General features: G+C 38.8%; 1 long non-coding RNA gene across 1 annotated transcript in view; it reads right to left on the bottom strand.

Moving 5' to 3' along the window:
- Positions 1–22,362, bottom strand: part of LOC116575080 — a 77,493-nt gene that overhangs the window by 38,430 nt on the left and 16,701 nt on the right. The window contains exon 2 of the long non-coding RNA XR_004279596.1: positions 18,664–18,744. This is a non-coding gene — a long non-coding RNA (uncharacterized LOC116575080). The remainder of the gene's footprint in view (positions 1–18,663; positions 18,745–22,362) is intronic.

Genomic DNA, 22,362 nt, shown 5'->3' with positions numbered 1-22,362 from the left:
AATGGTACTGGCAGTTAGTTTAGTTGGTGTGCACGGACATCATAAGAGCTGAGGATATATAGGTAGGGCTCCAGCAAAGTATGCCTCAAGCTGTAAAAGTCTACTCCTCACTGCGAAAGTTGTCTGCCACTTTTACCTTCCCTGGATCTCCCATCCCTCTTCTCTTGCTAACCCTTCCTTGAGAAAATGTTCCCTTCCCTTGTGTCAGTCCACATAATTTAGAAGGAGTTGATGTTAGCTTTCCACAGCTCACCACCTAGCTCCAGAGTCAACACATTACCCAGTCCTGGCTAGTAACTGTAAAGCATCAGTATGAGATGCAACTGGTTCAAAAATGGATACATAATGGAAGCCAGCTTACTCAGACCAGCTCCTGGAATTTTTCTAGAACAAATTTGAAAAGGCAGATATTCTTTCTGCTAGGTTGCCAGACTAATAGGTTGTAAGCTTAGATATTTTTGTGACCATCTCTGTTCAACTCTGAGAATGAAGCCAACAAAAGAAAGTATATTCCTGCTTACATTGTGTGAGCATCCATAACGACCTTGGTCTGATTGTCCCTGGACTTTTGACTTTACTCAGTTTGAATTAGACCATGCCTGACACGCTTAACTGAAATCTCCGTCTGCGTTGTAATTTGTTCTCATCTGTCCTGGGACTATTCAACAGGGACATACCCCTCTCGCTTCCAAATGCCATCCAATCAGAGAGATCAAGAGAGTTATGCTTTATATGCAGTATGGGCGTGTGTAGGGATTCAAAGGAAGTGTTTTGGATTCTGACAGACCCACATTCAAAACTTGTCTCGGGCATTTGCCAGTTGTGTGGTCTAGGGTAAGGTATTTAAACACTGTAAGCCTTATTTTTACCATCCATAAAATGGAAAGAATGAGGCTCAACCTATTGTGCAAAGCTCTTGAGAGATAAAGCTTGTAATTTGGTTAGCAATATGATTTCTTACTAATAAAATGGCCAAGGAATTTGGTAGCCTTTGAAGAAAAAAATTGCAAAATTGAAAACAACCTTTTTATTTTAAGGTTGATAATCTAATGACATAGGTATTTGTCTGGCATAGCGCAGGAAGTCTTTAAAGGTAGCAGCAATCATCATATCTTTACCCTGAGCCTTCTCTTCTCCAGGGCGAAAGTCTCTGCCATTTCTAAGCATACATTGTTCATATTTTTTCAATATAATCTCACTAAAGTCATGATAATGAAGTAAAAATGTTTGAAATGATAAGTGTCAGTCAGAACTAATAAGGGATGTATATTGGCTAAGTGGAATATGACATGATTTGGGGTTCCCAGTTCTATCATTTACCACTTTTATCTGAGTATAGTCAAGGTCAAAAATATATCTACTTGAAACCTTGCCTGGAAGGCATAACAATGGTTTGCTCCATGAGGAATGCTGTCTTCATTTTGCTTAAAGCAGAGATTATTATTAGGTCTGCAATCTCGGTGTAGGTACAGGTTTGACTTTGCAGGCTGCTGGTACTCACTACTCCTCTCTAACTGTAGGGCACTGTTGAGAAGATGTGGAGACATCTTTGCTGGGTAGAGACCCCAGCAAAACAAAGGCTTAGGAAATTGGCATGGCCTGGACCAAATCACAGAGTGACACCATGGAGTGATGATGCTCAGGGGTTGAACTTTAACCCCAAAGCAGTGTGTAGAATGCTTTTCCAAGTTCATGATCTATGGCACTTCCTGAGCTAGAAAGTACACTCAGACAGACATCCCCTCTGAACTGTACCTCCCCTCCTTAAACCACTGCTAAATGTTGCTTGAAAATTCTTAGTACATTAAAAATTTGTAGTCAGGGACTTCCTATTATCTTATCTGTGCTTGAGTTTCCTGAGAAACACTCTGGGATGGAGATTTGTGTGCAGGAAGCTTACTGAGTAGTGTCCACGGGAACACCATCTGTAGGAGCTGAGGGGAAGCAGGATGGCAGAGGAAGAAACTGAACTGCAGTGTACATTCAGTGGAAGACCCAGCCCATCCCCAGGGAGTCTTGGAGTGGGAATGGCGCTGCAGATATTTCCAGAATTGAAGCAAGCAAGGTCTTGCCTTTATACCTTCTTTCGCGTCAACCGGGTATGGACAGGACTGACTTCAGAGAGAGGGTATAAAAATATTCATCAAAAGGGCCAAGTAGCTACCTTTAAAGATGGAAATTCCTATCAGCAACCAACATCCCTTGCACCTGGGAAAATGAGTGCCTTGGTTCTGGGTGACATTCTATGGCATCCACAGAAATCTGTTCAGAGAAGTTTAAAAGTGCATTTGGCATTTAGCTTGATTTGAACCCAAAAAATAAATCTGAAAACACGAAACTAGGGCTATACCTTAGAAGTAAGGGAAGCATATGGTCATTAATTCCACTCCATCTGTATCTTTGAGGTGAATACTTAGTAGTGCAATTGCAGGGTCATAGGATAGCTCTATTTTTAAATTTTTTGAGAAATCTCCACACTGTTTTCCGAAGTTGTACATATACAGTGAATCTTGGAACACTGCATCAAAAACAAATGATGTATTTTATGTTGACTAACATAACACAGTAAAAATTTAAAAAAAAGAAGAAGAAGAAGAAGTAAGAGAAGCAGTGTGATGATGGAGAACTGGCTTGGGATTTAGAGTTAGACAGACCTGGGATCCCATTTTGAATACTTTATTCTTGGTGTGGTCTTGGCACAATCCCTCTAAACCACATAGCCTCTTGGAACAGCAGATATTTTTGTTTTGTCCTGTTTTGTTTTGTTTTTACTTATAAAATGAGATACTGGTAACCCTACCAGTTTCATGGTATATTTTGAATGAAATGATAAGACCCCTGAAGTATCAAGAAGTGACTGGCATACTGAAGCACTCCACAATTAGCAGCTTCTTCCACCTTGAAGATGCTGAACGGTTTGTCTGAATGTCATTCTTTATCCAATCCTTGTAGAAAATATTGCACCGGAATGTTTGAATAATTCACAGCTGATGGAATGCAGGGGAATACAGGCAAAAAAAAAAAAAATAGGGAAATAAATGCTGAGATGCAAGCAAACACGGAATGCATCAGGAACCCCTGGATACAGTCTCAAGGAATCATGAACTTCCTGGAGGAGGAAGAAACTGACCTACATTCTGAATCATAAGGACGGTAAAGGTGACGATGGGTTGGTGGGGACAAGAATTCAAGGAGGGGGCTCTCAGGGCCAAACTCAAAGAGGCAACTGAGACTGTAGCACATCTGAACATTATTGGTTTAACAGTCCCATTTGGAGCATAATCTGGGAGGGAGTGGGCAGCAGAAAGAGAAGCCTTCATTTCAATATGCTTGGTAATGGCCGCTCTGTGTTCATCACTGTGGCTTTTGACTCACTTGTATCAAATTCATGAAGTATTAAAGGAAAGAAGTGGCAGAAAGAGTTCATGGCTGTGTTTAAATAAAGTCAAACAGATGGAGCTGAAAATCATCAGCATGGGACCCACTGCTCCAGCTTGTTAACCAGCTCTGGATTTCAGGATTATTGGTCCAGTCAGGCAGGTTCTCTTTTAGACCAATTTTGATAAGTAGCCGTGTTTCCTTTGGATGTTTGGACAAATTATCCTCTCGAACTAGATGGTCACATGGAACTAAGCTCGAAAGAGTGTTGTAAGCTCCCTATGAGCCCAGGACATTCACAATATCATAATATCCTTAGTAGGTAGCTATGTAAAGTGAGGTGGGTCGTGGATGTATATATATATATACATACATGTATGTATACACACACATATACATACATATATGTGTTTATACGTATACATATATACATATACACATACATACATACACACACACGTTATATATATATAGTATACTATATATATATAATGATATATATAACTATAAGGCTAGTCTCTGAGGCCAGACCCCATCCTCCATTCTCCCAGATCTGGAGGATTGTCTGGGGAGCAAAGAGCCTCGTGGCCTGTCTACGACATGATTTCCACCATAAACTTTGTTTTCATTCTCTGTGAAAGAGTACTTTATATTCTGAACTTTATGAAAATTGAAAAAAAAAATCCACTTGCAGCTGAAATTTTTCAAGTTTGGACTCAGCCCAAGTGGGATTAAAAAAAATTGGCAAGAGAAAGTAAAATATTCCAGGAGGCTTTAAGAAATGCAGAATGTTGACCAAAAAATAATTAAAACTTAGAGAGTGCCTGGCTTGTAGACTTCAGTGGGGGTGGTGGGCTCACTTATACACATTCCTTGTCCAGTTCCACTACCACATTTCCTGAAATATCATGATAGGCATATATAGGACTTTATGCTTTTGAAGCTCCTTTCCCTTATTAACTCAGATTTTATTGTATTATCACTGTGAGGTAAGCAATGCCAAGAGATGAAGAAATTGAGGCACCAGTAGGTAGGTAAAGTGACTTGCCTAATACTGATAATGGCTCATATTTTGTGGGAAGAGTATAGTCTTTAGAGATGAGACATGGCGGGGTTCCTCAGACAGTGCTACTGTTGGATGAGGTGGGATTGAAACCTTTCTTACTTACAAACTCTGAACTTTGCCTTATGTATCTTTAAAATGGGATAGTAATATTACATGGAGTGATGTAGGGATCAAATGAGATGGCAGTGGAAATATCCCTTGTAAATTACAGTGTCACTTAAATTATCAATGATGTTTAAAGAAATTAAACATCTAGTTAGGAATGTAAACGGGAAGTCAACCCATGTCTCCTAAATACTGGGTCAGCATTTTTATTTCCAAAGGACAATCATGATCAACTTCCAATTCCCATCACCAATTTATGTCAGAACCATTCAGTTCAGACTTCTTCCAAGTTTTAAATAGATTACAGGATCTATTTTAGATTTCTCTCTTAACTCCCCAATCACTTTTGCCCCTCATCAAGTGGAGTTGAATGTGATTCATATGGAATGTGCTATGTTTTTCCCACACCAATTCACACTGCTTACTGAGGAATGACCCGTTATGTAATTTGGACTGACATTGTTCAATGTTCATGAACTGCATTGCTCTTAGAGAATACAACCTATATAGAAAGACATCACCCAAGTCCTCAAGTACACTGTGTTCTCAAAGACTTCAAAAGCCAGACACACCTGCTACTCTAGATATCTGCCAAATCATGTCTGCCTTTAAAGCTTTTACAAGTGAAGCCAACCAAACACCCCAAACCAAAAATCAAAACAGTGACCAACCATGCACAGAAAAACCTGAAGTTCCCCAGATGTACCCTATTAAGAAACTGAGCACACAGATATGAGGAACTTCCTATAAATAGATGCTAGCTCTTTATCATTGTCTGTCTCTGATACACAGATTTTAAACATAATAGTATTATGTATGTCTCTGTATCCTATCTTCTCAAGTAGACTGTGAATATTGTGACAGGTGTTTCAGTAATTCCTGTACCACACCAGTGCTCAGGTTGTGTTGAGGAAACAACACATATTAAGCCCATATTCAGTGCCAGATGCTGTACCAAATAGATCATATTGATTATCTCCTTCATTCTTTGAAATAATCCTTAGGTGGTACACATTAGCATCATTCCCAGTGACAGGCAGAGGAGCAGGATGGACAAGGGTAAAATAATTTGCTCAAGGTCCCATGTTCAGTAAATGATATAGCAACAATTCATATTGGGATCTGTTTCCTATTATACCTCTTTGCCTTTCACCTTCTTAGTGGCTGAAAAATAGTAAGTGCTTATGGGCACAACCTCAGCTGTCATATTACCATGCCTGAAATTATGCTTGTATAAGATGTAGCATCATGGGTAGAAACAGACTCCATGATAGACTTCTACAAGGGTTAATTCTTAGATGCCAGATCTTGGATCTTGATCGTAATAGTCTTATACCTTCCACCCACGTAGACAGAGACAAAAGGCATGCATTATCGTTGTAAATTATAACTTTTATATGGACTTTAAATAAATTAATTTGTTTAACCCTTTAAGGTAGGCATCACTGTTAACCTCTATTACACTTATTTTATAACTTAGTAAAATGAGGCATGGAAACTTTGTCAAAGCAGAACTGAGATTCAACTTAGGCAGCTCTTGTTCCTTGTGCCTATGGTTCTCAAACTTGATTATACCTAGAATAGCCTGGATATTTTTCGTACTCTGGGAAGCCTACTCCCCACAGATTTAGATTCCACTGATGGATGGTGAGGTCCTGGCATTAATATCTTTTTAAGATGTCCATGTGATTTTACTGCACAGACAGGGCCAGGAGGCCTGAGCTAGACTACACCACCTCTAAATCTCACTGTGCAAAAGCTTTGCTCTCTAAGCAAGCTGGAACTGAGAGCATACATATTAATACACCCACCCTTCTCATTGACTTCTGCAAACCAGGCTGTCTGAAATTTTACTATGAACCAAATTTATAAGACAATTGGTTAAAACTAATGGAACACACCACTTCAAATGAGAACTCTGTGTGGTTTAGGTGCCAGACACCATGCTAGGAACTTTTTATGGCTTATTTCAGTCAATCGCAGAACAGACCAACAAGGTAGATATCATCATTATGAGTCAGGGATGTCCAATAGATTTCATCTTGCTTCCTTATAATCTGGTTGGTTGCTGGAGTTTGAAGTCTTACAAGCTTATTTTCCATCCTTTTTTTGTCAAAAAGTAATTCTAATGTGTAGTTCATATTAAAAATAAATACCCTCTATTGTAGAAAAGCAAATCCATACTTCTTCCCCCTCCTTAATACCCCTCCTTGCCCCACTTCCCTCAGCTGCAAGAGCACAAGGAATATTTGTTAATTCCTTTGCGTCATTTGTTACGTGCTTGAGGACTGCTTGTATAAGAACTGAATCTTTCCAATTTGGGTGGCCTCTGTGCTTCTAATCTCTTTAGAATAAATATTAATAAGGATTAAAGACCTATTTTTAGCTGTATCCCAGGGTCACCCAGTCTTCAAGTCCAAGTGGTAAGATTTATGACACCAGAGATTTATTTTTCTTTGTATGTTATTTAATTTCCTTTGATTCTTTACTGTGGATGTGTAAGATTACCTCTCTGCCATCTTTCTTTGTAACTTCCTGATCTTTATAAAAGGCAGTAGCAGGTTGGAATTTCAATCCCAAAGGTGAAAGAACCTGTATAAGAAGCATAAAGTTTCCTTAAAATAAAATGCTTTATACTGTTGCATATTTTAGATTATTTGCATTGGATATTTCCATCTTAATCCATTCAATTTATCAGATATTTAGTTGAATAGATGACATTGAAAATAACAAGACAGATTATAAAAACACACATATCTGACTTTTCCTGTAGGTGGAGGAAATTGACACTGGCCAATTCTAGGTATATTAATTTGTTGTTTTAATTATACTGAATTATATGGAGTGTGGTTCTGTAACATTCTAGATGGGAAATGGATGTGTTTTCTGTCCTTTCCTCCACACTGAGGGATCATTAAGATAACAATCTAATAGCCCGGGTGTGTGGGTGTCAGAGAAACTTCATTATATTAATAACTAGTGTCAGTGGCCGTTTATCATACTAATACCTGCTGTGGCTATAAGAGCAGTGAATGATAATTTGTATCATCAAACCACAGGTGCTTTTTTAAAAAGTCATGTGACACAGGGAGTAGACAGAGGTGTGAGTTCAGCTTCTAGAAGCTGCACATAAGGTGCTAGTATGTTCAAATTGCAAGGAACTCACATGACTTGGACCAACTTCTCTTAGCTTACAGATGAGGAAACTGACATATACCAAGCTTAAATGACTTGTTCAGGATCACATGAGATTATCATGTGGTAGAAGAGTCACCCCGGACTCATAACTCACTGGGTTCTCCCTGCTCACCATTTTGCATTGAGCTGAAATGCTTCCCTGACTCCTCCAACACATCAGATTCTTACAGTGATTTTGCACCTCAAGTAACAGCAAAGATTCAAGAAAGCATGAAACCCTGAGCTATTCCTTCTTGCTATTTTTTTACACCTGAAAGGAGGCTTCACTGATGTTTGATTCTTCCTTCTTCAATAAGGAAAGCCACAGACAAGGATGTCTCTAGTGATTTGCCATTGTTTTATAATTCTCTCATATAGGAGCTTTCCTTTTTGTTTATCACAAATGATTGTGTAATGATATGCTAGTATTGTGTCACTTTAATGTTCTCAACTGTCAGCCATCCGACATTATCCAATTTTCTTTTCTTAATTTTAAATAAATCTGAGAACTATCTTAGAGTGTTTCAAGCTATGTTAGCACGCTTAGTTCTGGCTCATTGTGGAAAATTCATTCTAGTTTGCAGGTCTCCACGCTTTACTAAAGGAATAGTAGATTTATCTCCTCAGCTACAAAGGATTTTAACCACTAATTGTATGAAAGCTGGCATATACAACATCAAGGTATGGGGAAGTCGTCTTTGGAATGTGTTGATTGTAACATTTTATAAGCCTATGGCTTCTATGGTCTGACTTGTTCTTATTTCCATTGATGTCTTGATTTTTTGATAAACATCCTACAACAGAAGCCAAATTATCTCTAGGTGAAATAAATTTGTTTATTGGGAATTATCGAGTAGCCAGTGAAATGGGGAAAGTTGTACTTTGATAGCGTAAAATATCATGGATACTTACTGATTCTAAATACAATGCTGGATGTGTGGTAAGCAAATAGTTGTCCATTGACAGAACAGCACATCATAATGCTGATTTTCCTCCAACATAATTTTGGTGCTAAGCATATTTAACTCTGTGATATCACTATTATATCTGTGATATCCCTCTAAATAGAACCAACCTTCCTTGATATCAGATGTTGGGAAGGATACCCTCCTTTGTGTTAATGTTCCCATATATGGTGAAGAAATCCCAACACACTGATATTGCTGACCTCTGTCTCCCAATCTGTCATTCTCCTTGGAGCAGGAGTGCTTGATATGACTTGTGAGTTTGCAAAGAAAGCCCAGGCACAGGCAACTTGGTTCCTTCATTACCCTCCTCTCCTGCCCAGAACTGGCCTGCTCATAGAGCACACGCATTTTCCACTGTTCTTGGACATGCAGGGAAACTTAAACAATGGTTCTGGCTGAAGCCTGGGATATTATAACGCTGTCCATGCCTTGTGGGTACCTCTGTCTGCTTCTGGGTTTTAGATGAGGAAGCCCATATGACTGATATAGCCGATTTCCCAAAGTGATGCTTTATATATAAAGGTAATATTTTCATCTTACATTCTCCCAGAAACAGGAAGACATTATGGATGTACATAGGCAATGGCTTCAAACAGCTGAAGTTCAAAACCCTACTCTGTCACCTGTCCAACTAAAGTTGTAAGGATTTAATGAGTTAATATACAGAAAGTATTCTGAACAGTGCCTACACAAGGTAAATGCACTAAGAAAGTGTTTGGTATTAATGATTCCTTTTCATTTCCTTGTTTCATTGATTCAGAGCAGAGCACAGACCTGGAGAAAGGAGTCATGTGCTGGCTTCCCACTCACACCTGCTTAACAGATTTGGGGGTTTTAGAGTAACTTGTAAACTCGGTGATTAGGCTCATCTTACTCCTAAATAGATCTCATCCCCAGAATTATCATTCCTATTTTAGAATTAATAATGTCATTCTGAAATCCTTAATGAGTGCAGACCCTCCAGATGGCTTCAGACCCTTCCAAATCTGACCTCAGCTTGTGTTTTCTACCTTGTCTTTCTAATACTCTTTGCTTTGACCCTGGTCTTATTCAGATTAAACTGCTCACAGTCCTTGAGTCACAGCACGTGTCTTCACCCCATCCTGGTTCTGCTTTCGCTTCTCTGAGTGATTTCTCTCCCTTCTCTGCTTGTTAAACCAGAGCCCGACTTCTATGGCCCAGCTCACATCCCTACTCCTTTGTCAAACCTCTTCTTCTTCCTCTTCTATCATGAATGCCTCTCTCCTCTGTGTCCTGAAAACAAAAGAACATAACATTGTTTTCGTAACTTTTGCTCACCCACATTCTGTGACAATTACGTGAACTGTGAGTTCCTAAGGTCGGACTATTGTATATTCATCCTACCCAGCCCCTAACTCAGTGATGCCCCTAAATGATTACCAAAATACTAATCCATCAAGAGGTCCTACCAATGCCTTTTCCAAAATATTAATCAAACACATATACCTTTCTACCTCAACCTGACCACCATTACCTCTTACCAGGTCTACTTCCATAGCCTCCTAAATTATCTGCCTGCTTCTGTGCTGGCCCCAATTCAGTTATTCTCCAAATAGCCATCAGAACAATGGAAAATCAAATTACGTTAACTTTTTGCTTAATTAATGAACACCCTTAGAAGTGATACTGAAACCTTGCCCTTTTGTACCTTCTTTCTCACTTCATCTTGAATACCCCTTCCTCTCTCCTTACTCACTGTATTCTGGGCACACTCATCTCCTCTAACAAACTATCCTTTTCTTGACCTCAGCCTCTTGTACATTCTATTTCTTCTGTCTGGAATGGTTGAGCCTTGTGATTTTTAGATTGTTGGCATTAAGTTTCAGATTAGAATTCCCCTCCTAAGGAAGATGGTCCTGACCCTCGATCTACACTGAGGATCCCCTTTCATCATGTAATTCCCTGTATCATGTAATCCAATACCCCATTATTTGTTCCACTGTGTTCATAATGATTGGTAATAACTTTTAACATGTGTTCTCTGACAGTTTGTTGTCTGTGCTCTCTGCTAGACAGGAAGGTCTGTGATGGCAGGAATGAAGTCTGCCTTGTTATGATTCCCTTCTCAAGGCCAGTCACAGGGCAAGAAAGAAACAACAGTGAATGCACTCATGAGTGGCTTTGGAAGCCTTAAGGACTCTTGGCCTAGGAATGGGAACCAGAGTACACCTGGTCAAAACTCTTCATTTTATAAGTGAGAAAATCAAGATCCAGGACTTGGTAATGAGCTCTCCTGAGGCACCCCAGCCAGTGCCTGCCTGGCATCTTCTGGTGTTCAGGATATCCTCCGTTATCAACTATTCTTGCCCTAGGCTTTTGGAAACTATGCAATAACTATAGATCGTCAATGAAATAATATGACAGGAAAACCAAATGCTTCATGCATTTCAACCTTTCACTGAGAAATGAAAGCAAAGCCCAAGGAAATGCCATCTGACTAATTTCCAACCAAGGCAAATCTCTCTTAGTCACCTCTAACAAAAATGTCAATGTTCTACAAGCATAATGAAAGCTGCCAAGGTCCATGATTGCTTTCCAGATCTACTCTGCCCTACAAGGGGATCTGAGGTGCACTGTGGAGCAGGGTGGCGTAGTGTTTCCTGGGCAAACAGAGAACAACTATCACCTTGAACAGATACCCCCTTTCTTTTCCTAGGGAAGGTTTCTGCCATCCTCTATGACTGTCATGTTAGTATATTCACGTTCCTGTTTCTTTCCCTCACTGGGTCTTAGCTTTCTTCTTTCTACATTACAATAGTTGATATTGGGGTCCTTCAGCCACAGTATTCTATAATTTTGCTTTATGGAGTTAGTTCTCAATCTTTAGTTTTTCTTAGATCTATCACATGCAGGAAACCAGATGATCACTTCAGCTCCTATTAGTATACCATTAACATCTTCTACTGTCCTGAGGAAATGGGAGGTGCCAGTGAATCCTGAAGCTAACGCCTCTTGTTTTATGCTCCCTGGGACTTCACTGTCTTTGCTAGACCAGGATATTCAGAGGGAGAGAAGGACATTCTCAAAGTTGATGATGGAGCTTGTGACGGATAACACAGGGTAGTCTGACTAGCTGATCACAAAAAGCCTTTCTAGGACTGCCAACCTTGCCTACCAAATGCCAAGTAACCAGGGTACTTGTTATTTAAGCTACAAATATGTACTAAGCAACTCTTAGGTGATATGCATTGTGCTAGGCACTGAGGAATCAGAAATAATTAGAAAATGATCTCTGCCTTTTGAAATACAGTCTCATGGTGAGGTAGGCAGATGAGCTATTACCATGTGGCCAGATAGCACATGAACAAAGCAGCATTTTCTTGGCTTGCTCACAGGAAAGGGTGTCACTAACTCCATTTGAGGTCATTGCAATGGGCTTCTCAGAGCAGGATATTTAAACGAGCTCATGTAGGCTAAGAAAGAGTCTGCTTGGTAGGTAGAGATGGAATCCACATCACATGGAGAAGCAGAAGTGCACAAAAATACTGAGTTTGGAGCTGGCATCTGAGTGAAATATTTTCTAAAGATTTTATTTATTTATTTGAGAGAGAGGTAGAGGGAAAGCACAAGAGCGGGGTGAGAGGCAGAGGGAGAAGCAGACTTTCCACTGAGCAGGGAGCTCGATGTGGGACTCGATCCCGGAACTCTGGGATCATGACCTCAGCCAAAGGCATATGCTTAACTGACTGAGCCACCCAGGTACCCTGGCTTGAGAGCTTTCAGAAATAGTGAGGAAAGTGAGATCATTTTGTGGCGACATCAGGAAAGGGAAAAGATGAAGAGGAGAGTGGAGATGAGGCCAGAGGAGCAGGTTGCAGTTGGATTGAGAAGGGTCTTATACACCATGTTAACGGGCTTGGACTGCATTCTACACGGGAAAGTGGAGATTTGGATTAATGTGGGGTGTGTGCATGCGTGTATGTGTGTGTATACAACATAATCAGATTTGTTTTTTTTAGAAAGATAATGACAGCAAAGGAAAGATGGAGAATGTGAGTTAGAGAGCCATGGAGAATACAACCTCTGAGGAATGGTGAGCATTCTGGTAGCTACATTGTTGAAGAGTAAATGGGGAGGCAAGCTTTGGAAAAATGTTTTGGAGCCAATCAGTGAGTGCAAGGTCATGTTTTTATACTAAGGAGTTTGTGTCAAAAGAGACAGCTAGGGAATGCTACTCATAGCTTTTTTCCTGTGGCTTGTATGACAGTTATTAATGGAGCACATACTGGGAGCCCTGCATGGCACTGAGATGTGTGGATTGAAATAATCTATGCTAAATACAGGACTTTTCTACAGGAGGCAATCTCCCCACCTCCTATTAAGCTTATAACTAAAGTCAGATCATGCACCAAAGAGTGCATGGTTGACATTTTCTGATGATACAGTTTGACAAACTTCTGGCATCTCAGAGCCTCCATTAGCCACTCCTGCAGGAAATCTAACCTCATGTCTGGCTCCATCACTGTTAGAGAGAAGCTCAAATGCATTCTTAAACAGCAGGATAAATACAACTGTGCTCCTGAATGTAACAGGGACAAGAGGACCAGTGTGAGATCCGGACCTTTGGAGGAAAGAATGAATAACTTAAAAATGAATAAACAGAATTCTATCTTCTTCCGTTTGGCAGCGCATCTAAAGGCCTTGACTCAGCATTAGTAGGTCTAAATGCTCATGCTTGCCCATCCCTCTTGGCGGTAACTGATTGCATTGTTGGCTGTTTTTGCTACATGAATGTGGGATCTTTGGAGCGCCTAATTCCTCGCAAGTTCCATTTGAGGGTGGAAGAATTAGAACAAGCTATAACCAGTAAATGGCCCAGTGACTCAGGAGCTTAAGCATTTAACTAATTAGTAAAGAAAAATGTGGCAAAGATTTGCAGTTAATAAGAATGAAAGAAGAATCACTGGGGCCTGAATTATGCAAGCATCAATTTCCTTTTGGGACCATATCAGGACTTCAGGAGAAGAAACGCTACCTTTTACCTTTGAGGAATTTTCAGAGCATTATTATTTTTTTTTTACCATTGGTGAATGACAAAGGGAACAATTTCAACACCTCAGAAAAATGCCTCATCATTTCCTCTTGTGAAATCTGGGTGCTTTTGAATGAACTCTTGTTAGGAATGTGGATCCCTATCCATGAGGGTCATTTTTAAGTCAAAGCTGCTACCAAGTTTAAGTGCTAGAAAGAGTTAGAAAGAGGAGAACACTTGCCTTCCCTGAGCATCTGTGACCTATATTTATCCTTTGGAGGCAGGGAAATGTAATAATTGAGAGAGCAGCCTTTGTCAAATGTGTTCCAATGCCAGAACCTCTTTCTAGTTAGAGGACTGTCCTCTCTGAGCCTCATTTTTTTCATCCCTAAAATGGGTCTAATTATTATCTACTTTCCAGGGAGTTCGAAGGAATAAATAACAATATCTGAAAAATATTTAACATAGTGTCAGGCACACAGTATTTGTTCAGTGTCACAACTGTGATTATTAACAACAACAAAAAAAGACATAGAAGATGCACACTGATATTGTTAACATTTATAGTGTAATCAATTCAGTTTGTAAATGGGATTCCTCCAAGTAAAGGGAAAATTTTGATTTCTACCTTTATCTGAGAAAAATGCTAGGTTAAAAAAAGTTACTTTTATGAATGATACTTTCCAATGTTGAAGAAAGTTAGCATTTTAATACTTTACTTGTAGACTTTTTATTTAGGTTTTTTTATTTTCCATGCCTTATTTCAGAAAAGAATTTCCAAGTATCATTTCAACCTTTAAGCAAAATAAGATAAACTGAATTATGATTAACTTTTTTCACCTGTAATTTGTTCTTACCTATAATCTTAGCAACATTTTAAAAGGTTGCATAATTTCCCAGTGACAAATAGGCATTGCTCAACATGTATTTACTGAGTTTAATTGAAATGTGCAGAAGGAAAAAAATTCAATACATGTTTTTCTTTGAGAACATTTTCTGTTTTGTCAACATTTCTTAAACTTGACGATCATATGGATTTAAATTCAGAAATAATGAGATTTCTTTTTATTACTTAATGCTCATGTTAATCCACTTTAAAATTAATTTGGGGGTTGTCTGTGTAGCTCAGTTTGTTAAGCAGCCTATTCTTGGTTTTAGTTCAGGTCATGATGTCAGGGTCGTGAGATCAAGTCTTGCCTCAGGCTCTGTGCTCTGACAGGAGTCTACTCGAGATTCTCTCTCTCCTTCTGCCCCTCCACACTATGCTCTTTCTCTCTCTTAAATAAGTAAGTAAATAAATAAATAAATGAATAAAATTGTTAATTTTGACACTAATTATTTTGAATAGGTACTAAGTTCACATACTTCAAAATTGGAAAGATATATGCCGTGTACATGGAAACTAGAGATATGTGGGTTCTATCATGAATTCTTCTTTTCGGTAGCTTCAGGTCTTTGAGCAAGGGGCTTATCATCTCCAGATCCAGTCTCTAACTCTGTAAATGAGTAAATTCTTTGCAGTGAGGTTTATGGCATTGAAACGCTAGGATATATGCAACCACTGGCACACAGTGGGCCCTCCGCAATTACCAAATTCTTTCATCTTCTGTGTATTCAGTCTTTGGATCTAAAGCTTTTTTGATTTTTATGTGCCTTAGTGACTTGAATATATATTTAAAACTTTTAGACTGGTCATTTGAAAGATGAGGGAAATACTGAAGCATTTCTTCATCCTCTGATTTCTAGGGTTGCTGTATGAATGTTCGTGCATTTATTCATTTGAAATCCATGGCCTTCTGTGTATTCCTCATTGCTATGGGTTTCCTTTCTCCTCTGCCTGCGTCCTTACTCTTACTCACACAAATCCATGCCATTGGCTTTAGAAAATCCTACACTTGCCAAATGGAGTGGGAATTGGATTTCCTTTTGTTCAAGCCTACCTTTCTCCTGCAAATGTAATGGGCTCTACAGTGTGGTGGTTATGTGTGTTCGTTTTGGAGACACACAGACCTTGGAGTCTGGACTTCATTAATTTCTAGCTAACTAACCTTAGGCATCTAATTTACTGTAGCTAAACCTCAGTTTTCTCATCTGGAAAATTAAGCCAGAAACACCTCCACTCCTGGGATATTTGAGGGTGAAAGGAAAAATATAATAAAAGCACCTGATATGTAGCAAGTGACCAATAAGTTGTGGCTTTTGTAATTATTGTTCTGAGACATAGGAGAGGCCTAGACACTTCCCAAAAGTTCTGCTTTGTCTGGCCAGAAAAATGGGGGCTTATGGATATGCAAATAAGGTAGTGTTTTATAATGGTGGTTAATTATACATGGTATTTCCATTTGCTATTTGTATTTTGTTTCACATGATGGTCTTCAATGCATCACTGAATAAGTGTTGACTGTTTTCATTCATGAGGATAGGGCTGGAACTAAGTATAGTTGACCTGCCCTTGTGTTGAAGAAGAGTACATCAAGTCTACCTGTAAACTCAGCTTCTTCATTGTACCATGATTTCTTACATTTTTCTTTCTCCCTTTCCTTTCCTTTCCTCTCCTCTCCTCTCTTTTCCTTTCCTTTCCCTTTCCTCTCTCTCTCTCTTTCTTTCGCTCTTTCCTTCTTTCTCTCCTTCCCTCTTTCTTTTCTTTCCCCTTCCTCCCTCCATTCCAGCCTTCCTCCTTCCTTCCCTTTCCTTTTCTCACTCCTTCCCTTTGTTCCTTTCACAATGTTAGGTCTATTGTAGAGAACAAATAATGGATGGGTTCTGCTTTCACAGAAGGTATAATGTTCGGGGTGGGAAGGAAGAATAGTTAATAGATGTTATCCATACACACAAGGCCTGGTATTAGACACATTTTCTACAGTTTCCATTTAGTCTTCACAGCAGCCCTGGAGGTATTAGTTGCCCAGAAAGGGTAATCAAGTTGCCCAAAATCATATGAGAAAATCTGGGATTTGAAAATAAGATTGTCTGATTCCATATGTAATTGGTAGATGTGGGGGTAGTGTGTGTGTGTGTGTGTGTGTGTGTGTGTGTGTAAAATACCAAATATCCCAACTTCCTGCAGACACTAGATTCACCTCTTAAGCAGAATTAGGCATTAATAGTGTCTCTTGTTCTCAGTTCTTGTAGTTGCAGAAAGTGAAAAAGTTTGGGCATCTATAAGTCTTCAGTGTTCTTCCTTTTGCTCTGAGGTTAGATAATGATCTTCATATCTTTCCCATGGGGCTTCCAGGCTTGTCATCTGCTCACTTCTGATGTATGCCTGCCTCATCACCACCAGGGTGGCTCAGCAAATGTTTATTTAATGGGTGAATTAATAAATAAATGAGAGTGAAGGAGAGTGGCTGACATCAGGTTATTTATATCTTGGCCTTTGTCTTGTCCTTCTGGATTTGTGATATTGCCTTCTAGCAGACGTTCAAACCTCTCTTTTGTTTGTCTGCTCCTCCAAGTTACCCCTCCTTACACATGCACAAAGATGGGGAAGAAGACTAATCTGGGCATTCAGTTTCAGGATACTAATTAAGAGGTTTTAAAGAAGTGGAACCCTAGGGATTGGATTAGAATCTTTCTGGGTAGTTGTGGATATGGACTTTAAAAATGGAGAAGTCCAAAATCTGAAAAATAGAGGAGTTGGGTTTTGGTCCACTTTAATTTAATTATATTAACTTAATTTTCTTTTACTTTGTCCAGGAACAAAAGGAATTTTCCATGTAGTCTTGTCTGTTTTATTGGAGTTTCACATTGAGGGTTGGGACTAAAAATCCAGCTAGTAATAGTTATTACTTTCCTTGCTCTCAGAGATATAATGGGAAGGAATGGTCACGGACAATGGTGAGATTCAGATATTTACAAGTTACTGGCCAAATGTAATCTTTTGACCCTGGTATCCTAGTCTCACACATACCCTCAGTGGAATTTCTCAATATTCTATTTGATTATTTGGAAGCAATGAGGCAACCATATTCTCCATGCTTATGTCTTCACCTCATTTCTGCTGAGATAGTGTTAGAATTTAACCTGTGGGATTCTGGGAACAAGAAGTTAAATCATTAATCCCATTGGATGGATGATTTGGATCTCAAACTGATTTATTAATAAGTATCACTTGTTTTGACCACTTTCTTGAGGGGGAGCGTCTCACACTTTTCCCCTTCTCCATTGTAACTTCCCCCTTTAACAGATATTAAACTTTGAGGAAACACACTAATTGAGAAATCAATTAGCTCTCTTAGTGGTCTTACAGTGTGATTCCTGGGAATTGTTGATTCAATAGATTAATCTTGGTCAGGTGTATACTTAGCACTTAACACATCTATTCCCTAAACTCCTTTGGGTTTAAGATCCCATTGGCAATAAATACATTAAGATAGAAGCATAGTGAGTTTGCAGAGAATGCTGTGGATCTGCTCTCTTTGGGGTACATGGAAAAGTCCTTAATTGCAGTCCTGATCTACCATTTACATAGTAAATTCTCTATAATCATTTGCCTTACTCAGGTTGGTGATTTTAGTCTCTCATCTCTGAATGACTGAACATGTCTAATTCCCACTTTAATCATATTACCTGGATGAGCAAAAGTAGCTCTAGACTGATTTATGTATTTTTAGCTGCCAAGGAAAAAAAACCCATCAATGTGATGCTTAACCCATTTTGAGGGCAGCTACAGGCCATAGGCATTGGTATTCTTGCAGAATATGAGATATTTTATGTTCTGATAAGGGATAAAAATTCCTGTCTCAAATGGCTCCCCATCATACTGAGATCTTGCAACAATAACATTACTGATTCAGACATTAATCTTAAGTATCTAGGGAGCCCTAAAACATTGTAACCCACTAGCAAGGACCATGGTAATTGCCACGTAAATCCCCTCCATAATCTGGCTCTTATTATGACCAGCCAGCCAAGGTTTGCCCTTAAATCATCCTGGTTGAACAGAGCCTTATAGAAACACTATCACCTACACATACCTCCACTTCTTTTCATTAATCTCTTGTCCTCTTTGCAAATGTGGTTCTTCACCCACTTGCTTCCTCTAGATTAGTAATGCCCTGTTAAGTAAACAAACATGAAATTTCAAAGGGGAACAGGAGCAATAATCATTACCCGCTACCATGTTAAGCATTGTGAAATTGCTCACGATTCACAGAAAAAAATTCATGCTGCTCTTTGAAGGCCCTCAGGCCTTTAGAAATGGATAAATGTATAACTTCCAGTACAGGCTCCATTCTGTTTCAACAGCAAGTTCTGAACCTTGAGAAAGGTACTGAGAAATGAACTTTTGTTTTTCTCCACAATCCATCTGGAGCATTTGGTGACGATATCAACTTTGAAGTGAGCCTAAACTGGCCAACCCTACTGCTCACCAGTGCTGGTGAGTTATTAATTTGTCTAGTCATTCTGTCCACAAATACTTTGTTTTGTATACTTGCTAGGCACCGCCTATACAAAAATCCAACTAACCAACCAACCAACCAAACAAACAAACAAACAAATAAAAACCACCACCACCACCACCACCACCAACAACAACAAAAAACCCAGAAAGACAATGAGAAACTTGGGGGAAAAAAATTAACTAGATTTGGAAGGTCAAGGAGGGCTTCTTAGAGGAAACAATATCTAAGATGGGACATGGAAGATGAAGAGGATTAATACCAGTTTTCTCATCCATGAAATGGTCATGATATACCCACCTTGACCGTAGTTATAATGTTAAATGAGATGATAGTCTTTAAATGCACAATGGCAATGGACTCAGAGCATGGCATCTGATAAATCTTACCAGTGTTTTTATCTGATTATAACAGTTAGATTTTTCATAGTATACAATTTGGAAATGACACAGAAATAATATAAGGAAGAAAATAAAAGCCACTCATATCCCACATTTTAAAAATGTTTACCCTTTCTTAATATATTAACATGTTCCCTTTCAAACATTTTTGTTCCTTTGTATACTCATATTTTGGGGGTTATCTTTTTAATGTATTTTAGATTCTTATTATTTTAAAGTTAGCTGTGTATTGTAATTATTTTCCCACATCATCAAACAGTCATTGTAAACATTATTTTCAATGGCTATGTTTTACAACAAATGGATTTATTATAATTTGGTTAATAATTCACCTATTTCTATTCATTTAGGCTGTTTTCAATTTGTAGCCATTATAAATTGAATTTTAGACTATTATAAATCATGCTTAAATGAACATCTTTGTGCATAAATCTTTGTGCCTATTTTTGATTATTTCCTTAGGCTAGCTTCCCAGAAGTAGAATGGCTGGGTCACAGGCTATGAATATTTTTAAGGCTCTGTAGTAATATTGCCAAATTGTCTTCCAAAGGGGTTATAACAATTTACATTCTGACAGGGAGTGAATGAGCTAGCCTATCTCAACATATGCTTGCCAACTAAAGTGAAGTTACCATTACCGTTCTTATTACCATGTGCCATTAGATCCTCAGGGGCATAATAGGCTTTCAGAATTCAACTAGATTTTTTTCTTTCCTTTAAATTTAAAAGCAGTACCTGTATTTTATAACTACTGGGAAAACAAAGAAAAATAATCAAACAAACAAACAAAAGAAAATCAAAGTATGAAAAATTCCACTAATCAGAGATAATCACTCTCAAAGCAATATTTTGAAATTGTATTTCCAGTGTAGGTGTGTTTTCATAATTGTTCCTCTGCATGTCATTACCATTCTTTTTAAAATTCCATTTAAAACAATTGCTTATACAACCATCTTTTTAAAAAGATTTTATTTATTTATTTGACAGAGAGAGACACAGTGAGAGAGGCAACAGAAGCAGGGGGAGTGGGAGAGGGAGAAGCAGGCTTCCCGCTGAGCAGGGAGCCCAATGCGTGGCTCGATCCCAGGACCCTGGGATCATGAGTAAGCCGAAGTCAGCTGTTTAATGACTGAGCCATCCAGGAGCCCCTACAACCATTTTTCTTATAGATCTTTCTGTTTCTCCTTTCCTTCCTCCTTTCTTTCTTTCTTTCTCTTTCTTTCTTTCTTTCTTTCTTTCTTTCTTTCTTTCTTTCTTTCTTTCTTTCTCTCTTTCTTCTCTTTCTTCTCTTTCTTCTCTTTCTCTCTTCTTTCCCAGCTCTGGGGATGTTAGGAATGAAACATCTTTATCAAATTCTATAGACTAGGGTTTTTCAACCTAGGCACACTTTGGACCAGATAATTCTTTGCTGTTGGAGGGCTGTCCTGTGCATTATAGGATGTTTAGCAAATCGCTGGCTTCTACCCACCAGATGCCAGTAGTACCATCTTACCACACCCAGACTTGGGGCAACCAAAGATATCTCTTGACATTTCCAAATGTTGCTTGGAAGGCAAACCTACCCCAGATGGATGCCCTTGGATGATACCCACAGTCCTGTGCTTCTGGAGCAGCTGTGGTTAGCTTGGACTTATAGGACTCCAGTGAGGGCACCTTGAAAACCAGCTGAGATGGCACCTTCAAATTTTGGGTAGCTCTGCCCCAAAAATGCCTCCTTACATGAATCTGAGTCTTCTTAAACTTTCTAGTCACTATCTTAGTTTTATATATATATATATATATATATATATATATATATATATATTCAGAAATTTTTTATCTTTTGTATAACTCTTTCCAATACTAGAAGGCTACCAACATCTCTAAAGAATCCCCCTCTTTTTCCCCATCACAAAGACATCCTTTTAATCCCCTTCCAACATTGTCTGCATCTCCTGAATGTGTCTCTCTTCTGGTCTTTTACTATTTTTTGTCTGTTTGTTTGTTTGGTTTGGTGTGGCATCGAATATGAGCTGAGCAGAACAGAACACAGCAAAGCAGGTGTTTCTTGCCTCTATCTCACTCCACAGACTATGACCCTTATGAAATTACCTTTATTCAACCATTTTTTAGTCCACCATCATGGAAATTTCATATTATAAAACCCAACATATTTCCATGTATTCAAACATCAAATTTACCTTTTTGGAGACTTTATCACATCAATGACTCATATTTCATTTGCTGTTCACTAGAGACTCTAAAGTTGTTCACAAATCCCCTAGCTTGGTTTGTCCCATTAAGTCAAGAGTCAACTGTCCCATTACTAATGACCATGTGCTCGGCAGAAACTAGATAGAAAAGTATAGAAATACAGAGTGAGGGACTAGGAAGATACCAAAGAAATTATGTGATTTCACATCTTTCTTTCATACATGGCGGGTACTGAGGCTCAGCGATAAAACGCTTGTCCAAGTCTCATAGCTGCTTACTCCTAGCAAGAGTTCATCTGGAAGCCTGATTCCTAGACTGCTTATCTAAGGACACCACGAGAAACAATGGAATGGGTTAAGAAAAAATATATGTATGTGTGTAAGTACTCCATTAATATAGATGGATTAATAGAGCAAGGAAAGAAAGACTAGCAGGCACAACCTACAAGAGTGAGGTCTGCAAAGACAGAGAATTGATGAGAAGTTCAGGAAATTAGCTGATATGTTTTGATGACAATAAACTATAAAGTAAAGACAATTAACTATATTTGACTGGACTAATCTGAATGGGAAAAGGAATCAGGTCCATCGAATCCTGCTCTTTCTAAATGTTTGGGTCCTTCCTTTCAATACAGCCTCTTTAAATTAATCTCAGTTAGTGACCGCAGGAGTCTCGGAAA

Source organism: Mustela erminea, chromosome 16 (assembly GCF_009829155.1).
Source record: "Mustela erminea isolate mMusErm1 chromosome 16, mMusErm1.Pri, whole genome shotgun sequence".
Lineage (NCBI taxonomy): Eukaryota > Metazoa > Chordata > Mammalia > Carnivora > Mustelidae > Mustela > Mustela erminea.
The sequence above is the reverse complement of the archived record's forward strand: the minus strand, read 5'-3'. Positions and strand labels throughout refer to the sequence as shown.